General features: G+C 37.5%; 1 long non-coding RNA gene across 1 annotated transcript; it reads right to left on the bottom strand.

Annotated features, from left to right (window-relative positions):
• Positions 1-929: 929 nt before the first annotated feature.
• LOC119490209 lies at positions 930-5,981 on the bottom strand. Its single transcript, XR_005207360.1, has 3 exons — positions 5,928-5,981; positions 5,523-5,685; positions 930-1,297 (listed from the first exon to the last, which is right to left on the bottom strand). It is a non-coding gene; the product is annotated as an uncharacterized LOC119490209 (long non-coding RNA).
• Between the last annotated feature and the right edge of the window lie 414 nt (positions 5,982-6,395).

Genomic DNA, 6,395 nt, shown 5'->3' with positions numbered 1-6,395 from the left:
AAAAATACACTAGGCCTATATCTCAGCATTTCATTAATTTCTGTGAAGAAAACTAAATAATTATTAAAGATTGGATTATTATTTAAGATACAAATTTAAGGGCACAGTGAAGACCTGAACACAAGATACAGTATATTCACAGAGCCTTCCCTCTCTACTAAACAGCTTCATCCTGCATTAGAAAAGTATGCAGTTAAAACAACCAAAGAGCTAATAGAACAATGGCCAAGCACTGAATTTGTCAAAAGAGAAGCCTATTAACTATGTATGACTGTATAATATATTTCTTTCAATTTTTGACAGACAGAATTGTATTAAAAGTTCTAAAATAAGAGGAAAACTTATCTCTGATGCAATATTCAGATAATCTGCTCAAACTTCATCCAAATCACTCATTTTACACAATTTTCCTGCAGTTTGGGTTAATTGTACAGTTTATGAGTTGTTCTGTACTGTTATTGTTTGCTTTGAATATAATATGAAATATCCATCAAATATGTCACTTTGTCAGGGGTCGTAAGTTTACTCAATAATAGAAAAGGGGTCTCTTAAAGAAAAAGGTTGGGAACCACCTCAAAGTACATGTTGTGAAATGTTTCTCTTTTTTTTTTTCAAACACAGAATTGAACACCTCTGTTGTGATGTGTTCATGAGTGTTACAGGTGTGTATTACAGCACCCTGCACTTTCATGAGGACAAACACCTGCTCGACCTCAGCAACATCCTGCAAATATACTGCTGCCACTACGTTTTCCTGCCACACATCCAGGTCCGCCTGGACATCATCTTGTAGGTCAGGTAGTGGCCACCGGGTGAGTTGAGGTTACAACTTCAACGATGAGATGTCTTGTTGGCAGCTCACACCCAACCCAGACCCTCATGAGGTCACACAGAACCTTTGGTGACACTATGGAAGAGAACATTGTAATGCATGCGACACCTCTAATGCATTTCATCAAAACTTGAAATTTGAGCACATAAAACTTGCCAAAATATTGCATACACCATGCACAGATTTAAATCTGTACCCCTAATTGTGTGCATATTACTTAGCATCAGAACTGCCATCTCTTCAGCTGCGCTACACTTTTGTCCATTCTTAGCAGTCCTAGCACCCAAATAACTAAGTGCAAATTTAAGATGAGAAATGTAATACAAGAGGAAATAAGAAGAGCATTGCCTTCCTCTATGAATTTCTTCAAATCCCAGTGACGAGACCGACTTTCTCCAACATAACAGGGTCGTCCTCATCGCTGTCAGATTTAGGTTGAGGCCAGTGAATGTTCTGGATCACGGTCTACAGGGGATCAAACACAAACTTGTTTCATGCTAAGATTTAAACTCTTGTTAGATGCTGCAGAATGATCTTAAAATTGTACAGCATTGTTCTTAGATCTACACACACACCAGTAACAGACCTAACAAATGAAATTACATGAAAGTCTTTGCACACAAATACCAACAATAACATAAATCCAATAAAGACGCAAGGCAGCTTACCTTTGGGTTAAGCTCCTCATTCGACTCCCTTGGGGTGGACATCTGGCCTATTTGGAAGAAGCGGCCAGATTTCCTTTCTTTAAGGCCTTTCCGGATCTGTTTATTAGGCTGCCTAACTCGGGGAAGTATCTGCAAACAGAACTGACAGGACAGAAGGCAACATTTACACTGAGGCACTACTTTAATGGAAAGACACCACCGGTACAGATGCCAACCTCCAATATATATCATAATTGGTTAGACTGTCATGTTACCATTATATTGTTTCAATAAGGTAATGTATAAAACGATTACTGCACGTGAAAGCATGTTCCTGGAACAGGGAGATCTCAGGACAGCCAAAGATCAGCCACACTGGTGCTGCAAGTTCATCATTCTTGAGCTACAACAGATACACAGTCAAAAACAGAGGAAAGAATGTTTTAATTACATGCAAAGTTGTCTCCGGGCAATCCACAAAAAATGCAAAAGGTTCAATATAAATAGTCAACATCTGGAGTTCACAGGGACACAAAGCTTTGGAAATCACATCTTGCCAAACATCACAGCACTGACCCTTGAACTGAATCAATTTGATGACAAGCACATATAGCATTGTGGTGCATTGTGGTGCATTGGTGTACGACATGCCAACTTTTAACTACGTTACTCACAATGGTCAATATCAGGAGAGTCCTGCAGGGTCAGAGCTGATGCTGCAGTGTCTGTGCACCCACCAGTCAACAGAGTCACCGCAGGCTAACTGAGTCCTGACAAAACTGAAACCACCAAGCAGGAAAGGTTCTGACTGCCATCTCAAACGGGCTGTTTTCCCAAAGCACAGCAGCTGCAGAAGGAACCTGATGTAAGAGCAGCAGAGACTTAATAAAAAAAGGAGTAACTGTATTAGACACCATGTCTTGAGCAATCAGTTTAAAAACATGCATGATCACAGTTGAACCAAAACTCAGTCTTTGAAGGTTTATTTAGATTAAGCTGCAACAAGTGGCTTATTTAAATTAAGCTGAGTGTTTACCTGTCAGTAGAGCTGCATCTCAAATTAGTCTTCAGGTTCCCAGCTTTCAGATGACGTACACCACTTCTATATAACATCTACTGTTAACCTGCTATCACCCCATAAAGACTCCCTGTACCCCCCTAAAAAAAGACAAAAACGGGTCTATGAAAAAGAGGGGTGGAGTGGAAAAGGTTAAAGTAATATATTATGGGTAGGTACTTGAAATCAATGTTCCTTTTCACATTACTGTGTCAAAGTTCTTGTAGCAACATTTCATTATTTTGTCACAGTGTTGGTGAGTAGTCACTTTCTAAAACCATTTACAGCCAAAAAATGGTCCAGATTCAACTACACCATAGCAGTAATTGTTCTGAATAAATTACCTGCTGAAAATGGTCTTGACAATTGAGGAACTGAAGATCCTGGCAATTCCTCTCTCCTTGTCAGACTGGCTGCTTCGCTGTGGTGAGCAATTTCATTCTAAGGATAGACAAAAAAAAAAAAGTTACTGTAATGGGAAAGAGAGACAAATCATGAGTGGTGATTATTTTTCACATACTTCTTCCTGCATATAGTTTTCATCATATAAAAGTCAGGTAAAATCAGAACCCTCAAAAGTATTTAGCTCTGTTGTGTTTTCTACTTTGATTACAAAGGTGCAGCACATGCTCCGATGCAGCCGCTAGAGTCGTAACATTACAGCATATTAAACACAAAACAGGAAAAAGACCATTAACAGCACATAATGATACTCTAAGGCTACATTCACATTACAGGGCTTAATACTCAATTCCGATTTTTTTGCCGAGATCCGATCTTTCTGCCTAGACATTCGTTCACATTGATGTTTGAAGTGACCCATATCTGACATCAGTGAGAACGGATCTCTTCCTTGAAACGCCTCACATGCAACCAATAACATCACACTCATGGGGGACAGCCCAGTGGTCCGAAAATACACACTGGAGTTGTTCGAGCACAGTGACTGCCAGACTCTGTTAACATATTGCTCAATTTAACAGATCCGTCAGTCTCGGAACTTTTAACTAGATTCCGAAACTGCCGATGAGTAAATGCGTAAATTAACAGACTATAATATCACTGCCCCATCTAGAGCACGAGTAGATCTGACTGTAATTGCTTTGTGTATTCTTGTTAAATGAATATGTTGCTTATGGAACAGAATAGAGGACTGTACTTCATTATTCCCTTTAGGGAAATTGTGTCATGTATGACACGTTTAGCCTTCTTTCAGCAAGACCCCAGCGGTGTGAAACAGACTTGGGAGCAAATAGAATATAAGAACATAATTCAAAGCGGTAAGCGGCTTACTTTCATGTTTTATAATCACCCACAGCATACATAAAAGTACTAATACGTTTTTTGCCAGCTGTTTTTCCTGCATTTGGCAGTTTAAACTAGGGTTGTCGCAATAATCTAAATATTGTAATATCGCAATATTGCAAGCCATAAAAAAAAATCGGATGTGGGCCACATTTGCCAATAATTTATTTTCACAATAATTCCATCCATAAGCAACACGATGACAGTATGTTATGTGCAATATTACTTTCAATATCATGTGCAATATTACTATTTATTACCTTTTCAATATCAATGCCAATATTACTCTCTCAATATAATGCACAATATTACTTTTCTATCTATTTTAGTTTACTTATTTGTCTAAATCTATTTTACGGTTATTGTTATTCTATTACGCACTGGTGTTAATATTACTTCTTATTCACTTTATATGTGTCACTCTGTTGTGTTTTTTTATTCTTGTGTTGTAATTTTTGAGTTATCTCTGGAAAAAGAATTTCCTTCGGCATCAATAAGATTCTATCTTATCTTATCTTATGATTATTTTGGTTTTGGGTTTCATATATTTTCTGTAATAAAACATCTAAAAGCAGAAATCCTATCAGATGGGGGACTCTGGGACAAAATCGTATCAAATGGCAGACCGTGATCTGATTTGTGTCAGTTTAGGGGTCCTTGACATGGAAAAAGTTTGGGAACCACTGATCTATTAAATCTAGTGCAAGATTGATGAATTATGAAAATGTATGGCTTTAGATGATTTTGTTTACATTGTTTTCAATAATACCAATTAGGCTATAAATAGCTAAATAAAAGTATAAAATACACTCACTCTGTTTGGTAACGTTACAGCCACCGTGCTCGTGATGTTCCAGACACTAATATTCAATGCTTCAGAATCACTGTTAGTAAAGTGAAGATGTGTAACTTAATAGACAATAGCTTTATCTACATACCCAAAATCTTTGTTGTACTGACAGTTATTAATCTTTTCTGAAACATTGGTGTCCGGAACAGCTGTATGAAACGTTGTAGGTTTATTTTAACCCTCATCCCACCAACCTATTTAATGTACAAGGACTACCGAGAATGAGCTACTGTAAGAAATAACCATCATAGCAAAATGTTAACTTTTTTCTTCCCAAAACATTATTAGTTATGCAATTAATGTCATCTAAAGAAAACAAAAACCTGATTATAATTTTTTTTAGGAAAGCTACAGTTAATTAGCATATTGTGTAAAAGGAAAAAAGACAGAATAGGAGGAAATCTGTGTCTGTCTCTTTCAAAATGACTGACAGAGTGCTCCTACCCCCTCCTGATAGTGTGAGATGCTTTAAATTAGGACCCATGAAAAACATTCATCTATCTAGCTTTTAAAAAACACTAATTAAAAACAGAAACAGAAAACAATGATATGAAGCCATTAGGGAACAAATGGATAGACAAAGTCATGAAAAATTGGAATGATAGAATAAAGCACCTCTGAGATAATGACATATAGTACACCAACTGGGGTCTGCAGAGATGAGCGTACAGAATCGAATCATTTTGAAAAACCCTTCACCTAACATTAACTTAACTTTGTGAAACCGGGGCCGAGCTCATATATCAGATATTCACACATCTAAGGCCGGGACTAAACCATAGTTCGATCTTGTACTGCCAAAATGTAGAAATAGTAAATTAAATGCATTACCTTCACGTGGTCTCTCTGCGCCGCCTGCTGGCCTTACTGATGCGCTCTCTGCTCGGCTCACTAGCGGTGCATTGTGGGCCGAGGACGAGGACAGCAGCTCCCTGGCTAATAAATGGTCAAAAGCCCTAGTAGTGCTACTACCTCGGGCTTGAGACAACAGACCCTGTCAAACAAACAGTCATTTCATTTTTCAGTAATGTTAACTTCACTTCAAGATGATACCGTTACTTGGCTCAGCAGAAAGCGTAACGTTAGCTTGTGTAACTCGTGCGGTTAACGGAAAATACAGGTCGTTCCAAAACACATTCAACAAGGAAAAATAAGCATTTACAACACTCAAAACCATATCATATCAAAGAGGCAAAACTCTAATAAAATAATAAGCAAACTTAAGATTGTCTTTACGTTAAACGGTAAAGGTTGAGAAAAGTCTCTGGTCGGTGTCTTCAGCCACCAATTGCCCACACCTGTCTCCACTAGCGTTAATTGAGTGGAGCATTGTGGGATTTGTAGTCCTATAGTTCTCTATTGCCTACAGAGGTCACCACTAAGTGGGAATATTGTTGTGACCATTTACCCAAACAAAAAAACAAAAGAGTTTTTGATGAAAATTGCAAATACTTTTAAATACTTATATTTGTGGATTTCTATTACATTTATTTTAAACAAGAAATATGTGTGTGCATCAGAAATATATTTGTGAAATTTATAAGCAGATTTTTTTTTGTATCTATACACAACAGTAGATATTTTTGTGTGCATTGAAAAAGAGTCATTTCTATATAAATCCCGAAATACATTTGTGAATCCTTCTGTGTGCAGTCATTGACATTGAGACTATTCTGACTCCGTATTTTCCTCTCATGAGAAAAA

Source organism: Sebastes umbrosus, chromosome 6 (genome assembly GCF_015220745.1).
Source record: "Sebastes umbrosus isolate fSebUmb1 chromosome 6, fSebUmb1.pri, whole genome shotgun sequence".
Lineage (NCBI taxonomy): Eukaryota > Metazoa > Chordata > Actinopteri > Perciformes > Sebastidae > Sebastes > Sebastes umbrosus.
This window is presented reverse-complemented; position numbering and strand designations above follow the sequence as displayed.